The sequence below is a fragment of the Rhipicephalus sanguineus genome, chromosome 2 (genome assembly GCF_013339695.2).
Source record: "Rhipicephalus sanguineus isolate Rsan-2018 chromosome 2, BIME_Rsan_1.4, whole genome shotgun sequence".
In the NCBI taxonomy this organism is placed as follows: domain Eukaryota; kingdom Metazoa; phylum Arthropoda; class Arachnida; order Ixodida; family Ixodidae; genus Rhipicephalus; species Rhipicephalus sanguineus.
Genome location: NC_051177.1, coordinates 47,533,374 through 47,550,000, shown reverse-complemented (window position 1 = coordinate 47,550,000; position 16,627 = coordinate 47,533,374). Strand labels below are relative to the sequence as shown.

At 46.3% G+C, this 16,627-nt stretch overlaps 1 protein-coding gene across 2 annotated transcripts in view; it reads right to left on the bottom strand.

Annotated features, from left to right (window-relative positions):
- Nucleotides 1–16,627, bottom strand: part of LOC119382883 (kynurenine formamidase) — an 82,676-nt gene that overhangs the window by 32,546 nt on the left and 33,503 nt on the right. Inside the window, exons 2-3 of one of the 2 annotated variants that reach the window (XM_037650777.2) lie at nt 6,742–6,784; nt 6,526–6,567 (exon numbers count right to left, since the gene is read on the bottom strand). The exons of the other annotated variant lie outside the window; for it this stretch is intronic. The gene's annotated coding sequence lies outside the window, so the exon portion shown is untranslated. The remainder of the gene's footprint in view (nt 1–6,525; nt 6,568–6,741; nt 6,785–16,627) is intronic. 2 annotated transcript variants of the gene reach the window in all.

Here is a 16,627-nt window from a genome sequence, read left to right as displayed (position 1 = left end):
CCCGTTGCCGAAACGGGCTTGTCGTCATCGGCGATGAAGAAGTGGCGCATCGACACTGCAACAAGCCAACTTGCGCACCGCAGCCTTGGCTGCGACCAGTTTCTCGGCGTATTGATTGCAGCTGAGTATCGACCTTCAGTAGCGAGCATGTGTCGTCGGTGAGAAGCAGCAAAGGCGCCGATTAGTATCAGCTCTTCGAGAAAAGTGCAATAAGTTTAAGTTTTCATGAACTTTTTGCAAAATATGCCAAGGTGCACAGCACGCTGCAATGTGCGAGCACGCCTCGTCGTTTCCCGCCATGCACGAGCAATGCGCAGCAAGAATTTCTCCGTCACCCTTCCCCAGGAACCACACTTCGACGGGAGGCCTGAAGCGGGCCTGCGAATGGGTCACTTAACAATAGAATGGGAAAGATAAACATCTAAAACGCCCTTAGAAGCTTACCTGTGTGATGACGATCCCGCTATCGGCAGCAACTTGCCTCATTCGCGGCTCGCTTACCGGCCGCTTGTCACGAAGTTGTGGCCGCCAACGGCCTTCCTTCCTTTGAGCTGTTGTCGCGTTACAAAACACTACCTCAAGACCACAAATTCGCGAATGTCGGAGGCATCGACGAGCGGTCACAAATTCCCATCCACTATGCAGTCGCCTGCCTGCAGCGTGAACGAGTCCACTCCGGATAGTAGGATTTTCTCGTTGTATCGCTCGCGGTGTTTCGGGGAGAGCGTCGATGCGTACATACATTCTGGTCTTCGCTGACTTCGTAGTCATTGCTCCGTACTCCTCACAAGAACAACAAGCGTGATTGCGCCAGCACGTCTGTTTGTTTACTCGGTGCTGCCGCACGCGCGCGCTTCCCGACTCGGTTCAGCGCCTGCTCGGTTGTCTATGACTTCAAAATGGCGGACTACCCACAATGCACAGCGCCTCCGCCGCTTGTGAAAGCTCCCTATATTTAACATAACGCATCTAACCAAAACAACGATTTTAGCTGAATTACTGATATAACTAGAAAATTTTGCACAAGTGTGCCGGACTTAAGCAATATTATAGTGGCCTAATGTTTACTGCAGAGTTGCTTGTGATGGCTTGTAACTTCGTGGCACATGGTAAGCCACTTCTCAATGTGGCAGTAAAGAGAAACTGAGATTTCATTATCAACGCTCTCGGGAATGAAAACATCACTGATCTCTCAACGAATATGGCGTAATTCTGAAGGCGTGCTTCTAGCAGCGTACAAAACATATGCGTTGATCTAAATTGCATAGTCCCGGAAAAAATATTTGCAGCATAAATAATTTTTGCCCGTTTAACCTACACATAGTGTTCGCGTGACGTCACAGACAGGTGAGTACCTCAACATGGCGGCCGCCGTGACTTCTTATCTCATTAAAGAGTGTCAGTGCAGGGGAGGACACACAATCCCGTCCCCGCGTTCTTTTGTGCCCCCCGCTTTCTTCTGTTCGCCAGCCGCGCCACAAAGGAACGGGAGGGGGCACCAGCGCTAATCTGATGTCACGGTTTCTTGCACCGCGTTCTTGTAAGAGTTCACGCAGCGTCTCAAGCAGCTGGTGCCCGAAGATGGCAGCCACGGTTACGTCAATGCACACTATGTATATCAATCCAGCGAAAATTGCGAGTGCTTATGCGAAGACGTTCAAGGTCAGCCTCAGTCGTCGGACAGCATGCCCCGCTTCTTAGTGAATTCGTCCGCAGCTACGGTAAATAGGCGCTGGACGGACGCATTAGATGATACTCGTATGGTCAGCACCTGGCAGGCCGATATTCAGAGCCTGAATGTCCAACGAGACTGAGTCCAATGGGTCACGTGACCGGCGAGACTGAATGTCCAACGGCACGGAGTGTCCAATTTAGATGAGATAAACGCGCCCTAGTTTAAAATTTCTCAGACAATTCATTCATTGGGTTAATATATATATATATATATATATATATATATATATATTTATTTATTTGTTTATTTATTTATCCCAGCCACTTGTACAAGCCTGGGTATCGAGCAGTATTACGCGCCGTGCGTAATACGCAGTCTCAGCGCCACGTCCTGTCACGACGAAACGAGCTTTCACGCACGTCGCAAATGTTAGGGCACATTCGGAAAATTTTCACAGCAAATGTTGGGATGTGTGGAACGAAAGCGGAAAGGCTGTGGCTAGGGTTACGTCCAGACGTAACTGTAGTCACCGCTATCATTACGTCCAGATTAAAGTCCCTAGATTTTTCCCTGTTGAAGAGCAGGGGAAAATCTAGGGACTTTAGTCCAGATGTGGTTTTCCACAAACGTGAGTAGTAAGTACATTATTTCCTGTTGCTCAGTCAAGGCCCTGCCCTCGCTTCGCGAGTGCGGCCATTTCGAGTGCGGCCAATGCCCTTATTTCTTGCGTACTCTTCAAGTCATTCAAAGCTGACGGTTGGCATGTTTTTCGACAGATAATGGAGCCGTATTTTACGTCGCCCGGTTCGCTACCCTACCCTGGGAGTAGAAGATTGTGGTTCCCATATGCACATCCTTCGCTACAGAGGATGCAGCGCATGAAAGCAGTAAGTCATTTTTTCTCCGTATTCTTTCTCGAACTTACTTGCTGTTTATTTATTTTTATTAAATGGAGATCATGGAAGTGTCAGGTTGGACGACCAGAATAAGGCGTTCTTTTTACCCCCCCCCCTTTTTTTTTATTGAAATAGAAAATAAATGAAGGAGTTGTTGTCACCATTGCTTGGTGACGGCTACCCCTTTCCACATAGTTGTTAAGATAACAGAATAAATAATATATATATATATATATATATATATATATATATATATATATATATATATATATATATATATATATATATATATATATATATACACAGTCCTACAAGTTCAAGAACTCAGTAGCCATCGCAAATATTAGTGTCTTGAAAAAAACGCCGGAGCACTTCCCCTGGTAAACCTACTGCATTTCACTTATGGTGGTGTTGTCAGTTGACACTTTAGCAAAAATCTGCGACTTGGCTTTCCTGCAAGAATATTTTGCAAAAGAAAACTCGTTCACAGAATAGTCTTTTAGCAAGTTACGGAAATACGGTACGCAGATACAGTAAGGCAGTACGGTAACGTCTCTCCTTTCCCGCTGGTTGTGCTTTTACCGCTCCCCGTTCCAGTGACAATGCGTAACGCCAAACGACAGGTGTCTCCTTAACAATGCGTAGGCTGACGGGCAACAATGAGGCGTGACAACCCTGCAGTAATTTTTGAAAAAGCTTTTGCGGTGTTGGGGTGCCTTCATCGGCAAAAGGTCGACGACCTAGAAAGGAGGGGGGGGGTGATTCTTAAAAGGAAGAAGGAAATGAAAATTGGGTGTAGAGTGAACGATAACTGTCTCTCAAGTGAGGACACCTCAACCGATACACTCACGGGGGACTGGGGATTGAAGGGACAGTGAGAGTGAAAAGAGAATGGTAAAAGAAGAAAAAGAAAGGTATGAGTGGAAAAGGAAAGGAGAACCGTATTTGCGTGCCGGTAGCGTATTTGGAAAGGACAGTAGCGTATTTGCGTACCGTATTTCCGTAACTAGCTAAAATTCTCTATTAGAGAATTTTAGCTAGTTACGGAAATACGGTACGCAAATACGCTACCGTATGACGGTACCGCTCCTCCTTTCCAGGTCGTCGACCTTTTGCCTTTGAAAGCACCCCAACACCACAAAAGCTGTTTCAAAAATTACTGTGGGGTTGTCACGGCCTATTGTTGCCTGTCAGCCCACGCATTGTTAACGAGACACCTGCCGTATGGGGTATACGCATTGTCGCTGGAACGGGGAGCGGCAAAAGCACAACCAGCGGGAAAGGAGGAACGCTACCGTACTGCCTTACCGTATTTGCGTACCGTATTTCCGTAACTTGCTAAAACTCTCTAATGCCTTTTCCGTAACTCACTGATGCCTTTCTCGCTGTAATGGGGTTCATCATCATAAGCCTGACTGCGCCCATTGCAGGGCAAAGTCGTCTCTTATGTTCCGCCAATCAACCCTGTCCTGTGCTTTCTGTCTCCCCCTATAGCGCGTATGCCTTCTCTTGGAATCCCGCCGGTTACTCTTAATGACCAGCAGTTATCTTGCTTACGCGCTCCTGCCCATGTCCATTTTTTTTCTTTTTGATTTCGGCTAAAATTTTCATAACACCGGTTTGTTCAGAAGCGCGTTCAGACATCAACATTCCAGCGCAGGTGCGCGAGCACCACAGAGGGTTTTCACATATTTCTGCGCGAATGTCACGGATTAGCAGACGACGCTGCGTTTTCACGTGGCAAGTGCGGCCTTAGTCACTGGAACATTCCAGTGACTCTAGGGCGGGCTCTGCGAACACCTGCCATGCAGACAGGGGGTCTTCTGTTTGCCTTCTTCGCGCTTACGATCATACGCCTGCGCAGGGTTCCCTTCCGGGGGGCGGGGGGGGGGGGGGCGAAGGTTTATCGCGGCGCCCCCCCCCCTCCCTCTTAAGTCAATGTATGGGGCAGATTTTGCGCCCCCCTCTTCTTAGGTAACTAGGGGGAGCGGCGACCCCTCTGCGCACGCCCAGTGCTGGGCAGTATCGAAGATACATGTATGTCAGATACTATCTTAGATACACTTTGTGTATCTGTATCGCGATACGTCTCGCAAGACTTGTATCAGTATCTGTATTTCCGATACATTGAAGAATGTATTGTGTATCTTAAGATACAAGATACTGCGATCACAAAACCACCGTGCAAAAGAATAAACACTGGCTGAACTCCGCTACTCAATCTGATACTGTTGCCACTAAGACACCAGAATTAAACTAAGAGCAGTGACAGTATTTCATCTTTCCGCCAGAGTTTTCAAGCGAGGGCAGGCGATGAGCTCTGAGCGTCCCCATTGATGGAATAGAGTCACGTGGTAGCGCTCGCATCTCGACAGACAAGCTCGCAAACGTCTGCGCCCAGCGGACCTTTCGTTTTCTCTTTTCTTTTTTTTTTTTCGTTTTAGTGGCGTCAGTGCCGTGACACTTGCCTGTGACTGTCCTGTGCCACGCACTGTCCTGTGCCACGCGTTGCTATGCGTGCGGCGTCTTTCGCACAAATTCTGATGCCTCTGTAGTGTCGTTATCGAAGTTTCTCTTGCGTTGTGCTTCGTTATACGAAGTCTGATGAATGCAAGAATGGGGTTGCTTTGCGTCTCGTGAATTGCACACATCGGCGACTTGAAGAACCTCATGGATGTAAGTTTGACTTATATGCAATGAGATTGGCTTATATGCAATTAAGATTCTAACATCTATAGAACCACCGGTATCGATACTGAATCTAACAGAAGAAACATTCAGCTAAGAGAAGCTAGCTTGGCGTACCTCTCTCTTTTATTCAATGAGTTATTGAAATCATAATTTGATTGTTAGCACAAGCTCTTTCTAAGCTTCTTTTCCATCCCATACATTAACTATGTTTCTGTATTGTATTTTCTGGTCTTCTTACTGCAATATGTCTTTAATTTTGCTACTGTTTGCATACATATATTCCATTTGAGTTTACTGTTGTGTCAAGGCGATGTTGAGGACAAATATATAGTAATCTGCGTGTGCCTGGAGTATACAGTAACAAAAATTTTGCGTACTCCATAGTAAAACAGCGAAATTGAGTTGGCATAATAATAACGTAAATTATTAGGAGCCATCTGACAGATATTGGTAAAGGGACTAGAGAAACACTGTTCTGCCAAATGCTCCGTTTTCCTCATTAGCGTTCCATCGAGTGGATTTGAGCTGTTTTCCATAGGCACTGAATTTCCTGTCGTCTTACCTTAAATGATTAATTACCACAGCTATTAGGGGTTACCCGCCGCGGTCATCTTGTGGTTATGGTGCTTAACTACTGATCCAAAGGTCGCGGCGGCCGTATTTCGATGGAGGCAAAATGCTAAAAGCCCGCGCGCTTATATTTAGGTTTTAAAACCCCAGGTTGTCGAAATTTTCGGAGTCCTCCGCTACGACACATCTAGCCTAACTGGACACATGCAGACAGAAAACACACGCGCGTGCGCTGCGTTTAAATTTCTTTAGTGCGACTTTCCTGTTCTCTGAGCACCATACAATTGTACGATTTTCGGAAGTCATGTTGAACGAATCAAGCTTTGTGGAATTGTTGTTAAGGTTATATATGTTAGTACCTGCTAAGCGTTTAATCATTATAGCCACCCGCCCCTCCCTTCAGCCAATGAAAATTTATATTTCCTAAGAAAACTGCAAGAACTTCGAACAAACAAGGAAAAAAAAGCTCTGTCATAGCCTGCACCAGGCCCGTAGCCACGAATTTTTTTCCGGGGGGGGGGGGGGCACTTGCTGAAACCCTTGAATATTTGAGCAAAACACGTATTTCATTATTTATTTTTGGTAAAAACACCTACTTCACTAAAATTTCGAGGGAGGGGGGGGGGGGGCTAGGGCCTCTCTCTAGCTACGGGCCTGCCCTGCACGCAGGTTTTGTTAGTGAATATTACTTACATGTAACACGATCACTGCAATATGGTCCTTCTCGGAGTGGAACTGTGCGGAAGTGACATACACATATTTTTTTAGAATACATGCATGGTGCGGACACCGGTGAATGATTTGCGTCACAAGCTTAACGCTCATGATAAGTCAAAAAGAGAGTGAGTGAAGAAAGGAAAGGCAGGGAGGATGATGGATCAAATGAATCCTACCTAACATTATACTCACGTGCTCGAAGGAGTCATTTAAGTTTAAAAACTTCTCGAATTGCCTGGAGATAAGAGAGAGAGAGAAAGTTCTTTAACGAAAAACAGAGAAGAGATAATAGAATGTATTGACCACATTACAGCTTGAATCAATTGGTTTTTGCGAGTGACCAAGCGTCGTGTATGGCGTAGGGTGTCACTACCTGTGACACCCTTCAAGACAACACGATACGTCACATAATTCACATTACAGGCAATAATGCAGCCGCTGTTTAATTGGTAGAGAGTGGCGTACGAGTATAAGCAAGCGACGTTGTGCGTCGTCGCCACATTTATTCACGGGAAAACCGAAGCAGCATCTGCGGACATGAGCGGGTCAATGCAGCGCAGTACAAAGAGGTTTCTTGCAAACAAGGCACGCCGCCCTTGGTTGCAAGAAACGCAGTTGGAGTCGGCGCAAGGCAAGGCAGATGGGAAGGATTGTGTGTGTAGGAGGAGCGTGTTGCTGCAGGGTCGCGATCAGGTAATCTAGAGAATAACAGTGGTGATCTAGTGGAGCAGGACGGGAAGCTATAGAGCGAACTACCTAAATGAGTGTAAGCAAACCTTGCTTACACTCATTTAATTAGCTAGCTTCCGGGAAGGCGGTAAAATTTCTACCACAAGGAGGTAGAAATTCAGCTAGTTGAAGAAAGATATTGAGGCGTCTTCGCACTATTGATGCCAAGCCTGAAGGAACAGCTGAGCCCCTTACTTGTTTTTTCTTTATTGTATTCCTTCTTTCTTCCAATGTTTTATTCTCTATTACTTATGTCTCTTTTTTTGTCTCTATTTCTTTATCTATCTTTTTCTTTCTTTCTATCTTTCTCTCTGTCATTTATGTTCGTCATACAGTCACGTCACGCTAAACCAATTTTGGTACATGTCTAGCTAGCGAAACGGCCGCTATCGCACCATGAGCGTGGCATGTAAATCACGCCGTACATGACATGCATGTTATTATTTTCATGTTACCACCCGTCGTTTACGTTCGTCATGCAGTCACGTCACGCAATGACAGTTTTGGTGTATATCAAACTTGCGAAACGGCCGCGAGCGCACAGTGAGCATGGATGTAAATCATGCCGTACATGACATGCATTTTATTATTTTCATGTTACCACCTGTGATTTATGTTCGTCGTACAGTCACGTCACGCAATACCAATTTTGGTGTATAAAAGCGAGCAGCTACGGTAAACAGGCGCTCGACGGACGCCTTTGATGATACTCGTATTGTCAGCACCTGGCAGGCCGATAGAAGTCCGCCGCATGCGACATAAGGATAGCTCTGGGAATGTGGCGCCTAACAGACGAACGAGTTTCGTGTAAGACTCCCGGGATAATTGGAATAACCGAAAAATGTTAACGTAAGTACGTTACCCGTTACAGTTAAGAAATAGTAACGAGTACGTTACTAAATTGCCGAAAAAAGTAACGCGTTACCGTCAATTCAGCGTTACTTGTAACAATTCGCGCTGCACTTTCTTTCTTTGAACTTCTAGGAGTAAATTCCTCTGAAAAGTAAAAGAGAAGAAGATATGTGTGCCGAGGAATAAACGTAGGATTTCTAGAAATATCAATCAATATCCTCTTTCACGTCGTATTATCCAATCTCGGACAAAAATATGACCGCATTAACCGCATGAAAATGCGTTATTTCCAAGAGACGCGTTGGCCGGGAATAAAAAAGAAAAACGTACAGTTAGGGCGAAAAACGTATTATGCAGAATCGTATCAACGAGATCCCACGGCAGTTTATATTTGTGTCGTCCTGTCTTCTCCCTTGTGCCCGTGTTTCAGGGGCGTAGCCAGACATTTTTTTCGGGGGGGGGGGGGGGGGGGTGTAGTTTCAACCATATGTATGTTCGTGCGTGCGTTTGTATGTGTGCGTGTGTACATACGCAAGCAAAATTGAAAAATGTCGGGGGGGGGGTTGAACACCACCCCCCCCCCTGGCTACGCCCCTGCCGTGTTTTCACGCGCCGTCTTCTAACGTAAATCCCTGGCAAATAGCTTGGCTTTACGTTATTCAAATACTGTTGTAGGTTGTAGACCCCTACGTGGAGGTTAAACCATTCTTATTAGGATCGTGTGACAATGCCCTTATTTCTTGCGTACTCTTGAAGTCATTCAGAGCTGACGGTTGGCATGTTTTTCGACAGATAATGCCGCCGCATTTTATGCCTCCCGGTTTGCTTCCCTTCTCTGGGAGTGGAAGAATGCGGCAACCATATGCACATGTTTCGCTACAGGAGATGCAGCGCATGAAAGCAGTAAGTCATTTTTTCTCCGTATTCTTTTTCGAACTTACTTGTTATTTATTTATTTTTATTAAATGAAGATCATGGAAATGTCAAGTTGGACGACTGGCATAAGGCGTTCTTTTTAACGTCCCCTGGTAAACTGGATTTTGCTGTTACAGATAGGTTATAAGTTCTTATGGCGAGTACAAGTAACGTGATACCTTACGGTGGCGTTGTCAGTTGACATTTTAGCAAAAATCTGCGAGTTGGTATTCCTGCAAAAATATTTTCCAAAAGAAAACTCGTTCACAGAATAGTCTTTTAAGTTACGGAAATACGGTAAGGCAGTACGGTAGTGTTCCTCCTTTCCCGCTGGTTGTGCTTTTGCCGCTCCCCGTCCTGCCACCGCTTTAATCACTACTTCATCCTCTTCTCTCTTTTTACCGCCTTCATCCCCCCACCCCCTACGAGTGTTTTGGTTCAGGTGTCCGTTACAGAGACAGTTATCGAGAACTCTTCCCCCATTCCCCCATCCATCCCCTTTACTCTTTCTTACCCTTATACTAAAAGAATAAAGAATCACTAATCCAGTGACAATGCGTACCCCAAACGACAGGTGTAATGCGTAGGATGCCGAGCAACAATGAGGCGTGACAACCCCACAGTAATTTTTGAAAAAAGCTTTTGTGGTGTTGGGGTGCCTTCACCGGCAAAAGGTCGACGACCTGGAAAGGAGGACCGTCATACGGTAGGGTATTTGTGTACCGTATTTCCGTAACTAGTTAAAACTCACTAATGCCTTTCTCGCTGTAAGCGGGTTCATCATCATAAGCCTGACTGCGCCCACTGCAGGGCAAAGTCGTCTCTTAGCTAGTGCGATGTTCGTTTTCGGCAATGATGAGGCGAATGCTGATGTTGAAAACAAACACACTGCGGATAAAAACTCCTGCGTAACCGCCACACCATGTCTCGGGCGTCATATATAGTGTCTATCTTGCGACGGAAACAACTACCGTCAATTTCCTTCAACCAAAGTTCCTCACGTGAGCTGGTTCACATGAATTCGACGGTAGAGACCTACGCTGAATGCAGACGACACCGCTCTGAATTGACTTAGCGGTAGGCGAGGGCTCACGCTAAAGTCTTCACACCTCCGAAGCATGTTTAGACCCGTACCTTGCACAGATACACACAGATCAGAGTATAGGAGCAGCTACATGCTGCAGTAGTCGGTACGATGTTTTCACTCGGTCGACGATCGCACTCAAGACCGCTCTGAATTGACTTCGCGGTAGGCGAGGGCTCATGCTCAAGACTTCAAACATCCGAAGCATGTTTACAATAGTTCCGAGCAGGCGTCGCTCGAACTCGGCACGAAACCGCGTCACACTGGTAGCACCCGCGGTCGTTCGCCGTGTCGTTGTCGTACTGGATGACGACGCGGTTACTCAGGAACGTTTGCGAGCGTAGTTTCCGTGCTTGCCCAGTACTCGGAGGTGCCTTCGAAGCGACGGCCATTAGGCATAGCGGTCAGAGGTATCGCGGCCTCTGATCGGTTGGCGCCGCCGTACGCGTGGTGACGTAGGCGAAAATATCAAAGTTCTCTCGAGGCGGCGTATCGACGCGTACACCCCTGCGCGACCGACGCCGAGAGGCGCATTTGACGCGTAGGCGCGTTGCATACGCGTGTCAGTGACGCTTCGCATTTCATAGCGCAATAGAATGCCAATAAAACACACATACAACATAACAAATACAATGTACCGCGAATGCGGCGTCGCCAATGTTCGACTCACTACAGGGGTGCGCTCCCGCGACAGCCGATCGTCCAAGGCCGCGCGAAGCCTCAAAAGAGAGTTCGAGTGCTCATCCTCATGCGCCCGCGTAACTTCGCTACCGCCAGGCGGCGCCGCTGGCGCCACCTCGGGAGCATAGCGCCAACTCACTCGGTGGCAGTAAAGCTAACTAAGACGTGCGGGCGCCATGAGGCGAAAATGACTTTTACAGGGGGTGATAGAACCCCACAAAGTTAAAGGAGGACTGACACGATATCGAGACATCGCAAAAGGGACATTTTTCGTTTCCTTTTTATGTGTCAACGTTGACCACACACCGTAGTCGGAAAGCACGTATAAAATATTTTAAGTTGAATTTGAAGTTTTCGTCGCCGAGCATCTGCAAGCCAGGCCCACTGCAATGGACATTATCCCGACGAGACTAGACAGTTCCCCCGAGTTTGCGAGTTCTGCGTCCTGCATGCAGCCTAAATCGTAGAAATCACTGTCAGGGTCACTGGACGACAATTCACTCATCGTTGTTTATGTGCACCACGAGCAGATGACGGATTTGCCGCTAGTACGTCGCGAGTTTCTGTATCCCCGTGACGTCACATTGCTATGAAACGTCACTAGGGGCTTTTAGCTTGTACGCATACTTTTACCCTTACCGTGTTACCGGAATACCCGATTGCGTTTACCGTGTTACCGGAACGCATGTTTTAGAAATGTTTTAGCTCGCCATAAGCAGACGTTTACGTACGTACGTAAGCGTATACATTTACGCTTGCGCAAACCACTAAATGGTGATGATAACCGCATTTAAACTACATTTAATTTCGATAATATTGAATTACCGCTGCGGCAAAATCATAAGAGAAGTTTTCAGCGTGTGCAGTATCTTGGTATAAGCAAAGGGGTGTAGCAATACGGGGTTACCGGACGATGGTGTCGACACCTTGTGACGCTTCGTGCAACCACAGTCATGGACACGTTTGTTTTCGCTTAGTGTTTTTTAGGGAGAAAATTATTGAAAAGGTAATTCATTCGTAGTTATGCCGCTGCAAGGCATTTACATTGGAATCAGAATGCCCGATGTTTCTGCAATAACAATTTTGTGCTTGCCTGGTTCACCTTCGCCCCGCTAGAAGGCGCCATCTATCCAGGCTGTGAGGGGCTTAGGCCTTTCACGTTTACGGCTTTGGTATTCTAGGTCGCTCTAGCCTCGGTAATCCGTCTGAAACAAGGTGATCACAAGTGGCGCTCGCACTTCGGCTTATTTTGACTCGGCGGCTGGAGTCTCCGCGAAGCGGATATCGCGAGTAGCCACGAACGAAGGTGGATTTGCGAGATAGGGCCGTAAACGTAAAGCCTATCCGGCGAGCAGTTTACGTTGCGTAAAGGTTCGCGCATGCGCAGATTCCATCCGGTATCTGGCCTAGCAGCGATCTTTTCGCCGCAAAACCGATGCTGCTGTGGCCTCAGCGGCTCTGCAACGCGCAGATCGTAGGTTGTTGGAAGGCGGTGCGAGCTGGCATACCGAATAATAAACGCAGGATTTCTAGATATATCGGTCAAGATCCACTTTCGCGGTTGTATTATCCAATTTTGGGCGAAAATGTGATCGTATTAAACGCATGAAAGTGCATAATTTTCAAGGTATGTTGGCCGGGAATAAAAGCAAAAACGTATTAGGCTGAAAAACGTATTATGCAGAATCGTATCAACGAGATTGTGGAGTTGAGGAACGTTAAAAACTGAGCAAGGTTGCCTTGACCGTGTCCCGATATTATAAATATGTCGGCTATGAGCGGCAGCTGTGCGTTATCATTGTCTGTGCAATGATATATAGGTAATCGGTGTCTAAAGCCCCACCCCTCGCCCCTGAGTTTGCAACATCCTACGTAAGCGTAGGATGGTGCAAAAGTTCCCCCCCCCCCTCTCTCTCTCTCTCTCATATACTTTTTTTAAAGCACCGCTGTCTGGGTTGTGGTTTGCCTTGTGTCATAGATAAAAATTATCATCATCATGAACCGGTACGTGCTCTCTTCGCGCTCTTCATAGCCCTCCACTTCTGTTTCGCTCCCAGAACGTGTGCACCGATTTGTCCGGCGTCTTCATCACCATCGACAGCAGCCTGACTGCGCCCACCGCAGGGCAAAGGCCTCTCCCACGTTCCGCCAATCAACCCGGTCCTGTGCTTGCTGCTAGAGCACTGCACGGGCCGTGATTTTCGGCCCGGGTCCGCAAATCGAAGTTTACCCGCCCAAACCCGGCCCGGTGACTGAAACCGAGACCCGCGCCCGACCCGAAACCGAGAAAAGATTTCACCTGCCCTGCCCGACCCGACCGCAGATCGGGACCGACAGAGGCCCGAACCAGTAATTTAGGCGGTGTTGCCCGAACATGTAATCGACAGCAGGGCGTTTTAAGCACCAAATATTTACGTTTTCCTGACGCATGCTTCGCTAACAGTACACGTTAACTTAGAGTAATTGCTTGTACAAAAGGGCTTCACTATGTAAATAGCCGAGTGGATACCGGGTGCGGTGCATGTTTCTTTGGCAGCGGCATACTGTAACTATTTTTTCTGCAAAAAAAAAAAAAATGGCTTTGGCGAAGCTTGCACTAAGGCGCGCAAGGCTTGAAACAGCAAAACTGGACGATTCTGAAGACTAATCTGGTTGCTTGTAGGTTCTTTCTAGGCCTTAGCTAGGTGTCGCAGGTTGTTTCTAGGTTGCTTCTAGGTCGTTGCTAGGCTTTAGCTAGGTGATGCTAGGTGATTACTACGTTGATTCTCAGTACAGAGAGGTCCGAGATAAACAACAGACAGTCACAGACACGACACGAATGTCCAAACTGCCGAGACAGAACCTCGCGCTGAAACCAAGCGTTCGCACCTCTCATATAGATCTACAGGCACGCCGTCGTTGGCGTAGGCCTTCCATCGCTTCAGGGTCTTCTTGCAGTTGCCTTTCCCGTTCCCTATAGTATTTATTCTCTCGTTGTACATACTCGAGGTCTTCGGCTCGCCGCCATCTCGTTGCAGCCATTTGTTGGGCTAACTCTTGCCTTCTTCATTTTTAGTGGAGCAGTGGTGGGATTTACCCAATTTCTGTGGCACTTATCCGTTTATGACGATGATAGTTTTTTGGTTAGCCGGACAAGGAACGATTTTCCAAACAGCTTGGCTGTTAGATGGAAATCGTCAAGAGCCTTTTGTAGCAGATATTGGAGCAATGAAGGGGATTTGCAGCATGACTTTAGTTTCAGTAGGGAGCCCAATACAACATAGGGAACAGAGAATAGAACGCTTTGTTCCCTTTCGATGTTTGTTGCGATCTCTATGGAAATTTTAAGCATGCACTATCAACAAACTCAACCGTACACACTTCTAGAATTGTAACACCTGTCGGCAGCGCAGCTGCACCTTGTCAAAGCAAGAGAAATGGAGGGATAAAGCCAAATTTATTACCTTTGCTGTAAATACACTAACATAGATAAAAATTACAACTAACCGCGTGCACCTCGTGTATTTTTCGAAATACGGATGGACCGCCGGAAGGAAAGAAACTATTTGTGGTGCCATTATTTTCATTTGTGGAGTAGTTTACAGTTTTTATATTTCTTCACATGTTATCGTGCAAAAAAAGCAATCACATATCCTGCCGCGCTAAAGTTTCTCTCACTGCTTGGGCTAGCCGCAGGGGCGCACAAAATCTGCCTTGCGAGTCGTGAAGGCATCGGCAGTCGTTGTTCTTCCATCGCTGGAGCAAATTCCGGATGTCTTTGCGAACCTCTGCAGAATGAACATAGCTGTCCAGCTCATCCATTCGTGTCTCTCATTCCCGAGCGTCGTGCCACCCTTCAATATCGCCCACAAAACAACTCTTTGTTGGGCTTCTCGTTGCAGGTTTCAATTATGCGCGGTGTGTTCCATACTCCTTTAATGCTGTATGCCTACCTAACGATGTTGTACATCGTTGGTTGTACATGTGGAATTTGGCCATTGGACTACGCGAGTAGGAATTGCAGGATGTGAACGAAGAGATTTTGATCTTAACGAAATATTTGTGGCGCGACACAGAACGAAAAAGAAAAACAAGAGAAGGACAGGATAGGGCGCCAGGATGGCGCCCTATCCTGCCTTCTCTTGTTTTTTATTCCACGTCCTCAGCCACGCCAGAAATATTTATTTGATCTATGCGCCAACTCGCTGAACGTTACACTCTGCTAAAGCAGCTTTCGATCTATTTTCGGTGTTATTTACTTATTTATTTTTTTATTTATTTACATCATACTGCAGGCCATGTGGCCCAAGCAGGAGGGGCAAGGTACAACATAAAAAATACACGTACAAGGCACAATTGAATATCTGAAATGAAGGAAGGTAAATCAACGAATAGATCTAAAATGAAAATGTTGTTTAGGAAATAGTGAGCATGTAATTCTGAATTGATTCAAGTGAGTCCAGGCGGTGAAAAGGTATCAGGTTCCATTCCTCAATAGTTCGGGGGAAAAAAGAAAATTTAAAGAGGTTAGTCCTGGCAACACAAGGGGAGAGTGTGAGGGTGTGGGAATGACGGGTTTTCCTGGTTTCTGAAAAGGTTACGTAAGGTCTGGGATCTATATAAAATTTGATTTAATAAGGAGTGAAGGAACTTCAGGCGTGATATTTTTCGCCTCATTTGAAGTGTTTGCAAACCGTTAGAGCGTAAAAGTTCAGTTATATAATCACCTCGACCGTAGTTAGAAAAAATTAAACGCATGGCTCTTCTCTGTATCCTTTCCAGATTAATGTTGTGTTTGGTGAAAGGGTCCCAAATCGTGCACGCATATTCTAATTTTGGTATAATAAATGTGGTATAAGCCAAAGTTTTCACATCATGAGATGCACGTTTAAGCTTGTGGCGAAGTAGACATAATTTTCTAAAAGCTGAAGAGGTGGTGTTAAAAATGTGGGTATTCCAATTAAAGTTATCACATGTACTCGTTCACTTCAGTCAAGGGGTCAAGGCCAATGGAGTACGAAAACTTCAGGGGTACTGTTTTGTTTGTTATACGCAGGAACACGGATTTAGTAGAATTTAGTTTCATGACCCATTTATTTCTTCACTTAAAAATCTTGTTTAAGGCTAAACTAGGGAGCAATTCATCATTTAACTTCTTTAATATCGTTAAAAATAACGCAGTCGTCCACGAACAGACGAATATTAACACGGGGCATGTATGACGTCCACTATGGTGTTACAATAAATAAGAAATAATAGTGCGCCAGCATACGTACTCCTTTGAGGGACGCCAGAGTTTACTGGGAAAGAATCTGATTGCTGCCCATCAGTAACAACGTGCTGTTTCCGATGCGTCAAATGCCCCAAAAAGACCAACTGAAACAAGATGGCTGACATGTCTCAAGTTGGGGGAGTAAGCGTTTAGTGTTAGGTTGGAAGAGTGCAACAGAAGGACGAACGGCAACGGTTCGTCCTGCAGGTTCGTCCTGCTGCAGGACGAACCGTTGCTGCAGGTTCGTCCTGCAGCAACGGTTGCGCGCCGCACTCGGCGCGCAACCGTTGCTCTCCTGCAGGACGCACCCTGTACCGGTCGATGCATGGGCCACATTTTCTTGCGGGCTGGCGTAAGGAAACTACTTTTTTGTAAACTGAACAGAGAGATACGCCCGCTAATAGGGACATTTAGCTTGTACGTATACTTTTTAACGTTAACGTGTTACCAGAACACTTGTTTTAAAAAAGTTTTAGCTCCCCGTACATAAACGTTTACGTACGTACGTAAACGGATACCTTTACGTTTGAATAAACCATGAAATGGTGATGATAACGGCATTTAAA